Source organism: Eleutherodactylus coqui, chromosome 11 (assembly GCF_035609145.1).
Source record: "Eleutherodactylus coqui strain aEleCoq1 chromosome 11, aEleCoq1.hap1, whole genome shotgun sequence".
Lineage (NCBI taxonomy): Eukaryota > Metazoa > Chordata > Amphibia > Anura > Eleutherodactylidae > Eleutherodactylus > Eleutherodactylus coqui.
Genome location: NC_089847.1, coordinates 4,557,757 through 4,558,969, shown reverse-complemented (window position 1 = coordinate 4,558,969; position 1,213 = coordinate 4,557,757).

The window sequence follows — 1,213 nt, the reverse complement described above, 5'->3', positions numbered from 1 at the left end:
GCGGCTCCAGCAGGAAGAGGAAGAAGTCTATAAGCGGCTCCGGCAGGAAGAGGAAGAAGTCTATAAGCGGCTCTGGCATGGAGGGTCTACATTGTATCTGCAGCTGACCGTTGCCTCCGCACCGCTAGTTACAGATGTAGCACCCGTTAACTTGACATATATAGTGTTACAATAGCTACAATGTATTGAAGTACCACGAGTTATCATGCTGTCCTGTCATGCTAACAATTGCTACAACCGTACATCTAGATGCTGCTGGTGCGGTGAGACTTTGCTGCCTGCGGCTGACACACCACATCAGACACATCGCTCTTTGTCTGCATCCGCGGATCTTCACTCTCCGCTGTGACCCCCTGAATTCCTCTTGTGGAGGAGGAGAAGGTTCTCATGTCTGATGAGATGTTTTCTATGTAAATTCACATACTTGGTGGAGCGTGTAGGAAGCGTGACGTGTGTGCAGACCCCGTGATACTGAGTAGCCCGGACTGCACGCCCTGCATCATTACTACACTGTGTGAGGCATCAGCTCACCCTATACTACAGTAATGACTACTCCAGAGCCCTGCCCCCTGCTGATGACATCACTGATATGATGACATGTGATCAGACATGAGATCCGACACCTTATACTACAATGACCTCATCTATAACTGCTGACAACTAGCCTGCATATCATGTCTGAGAGGTAGTCACAGCCCCACCCTCTGCTGATGACATCACTGATATAACAAGAGGTAGTCACAGCCCACCCCCTGCTGATGACATCACTGTTATAACAAGAGGTAGTCATAGCCCCACCCCCTGCTGATGACATCACTGTTACAAGAGGTAGTCACAGCCCCACCCCCTGCTAATGACATCACTGATATAACAAGAGGTAGTCACAGCCCACCCCCTGCTGATGACATCAGTTATAACAAGAGGTAGTCACAGCCCACCCCCTGCTGATGACATCACTGTTACAAGAGGTAGTCACAGCCCCACCCCCTGCTGATGACATCACTGATATAACAAGAGGTAGTCACAGCCCACCCCCTGCTGATGACATCAGTTATAACAAGAGGTAGTCACAGCCCACCCCCTGCTGATGACATCACTGTTACAAGAGGTAGTCACAGCCCCACCCCCTGCTGATGACATCACTGATATAACAAGAGGTAGTCACAGCCCCGCCCCCGTGACACTAACTCCAAGAAATACAAAGTGACAAATA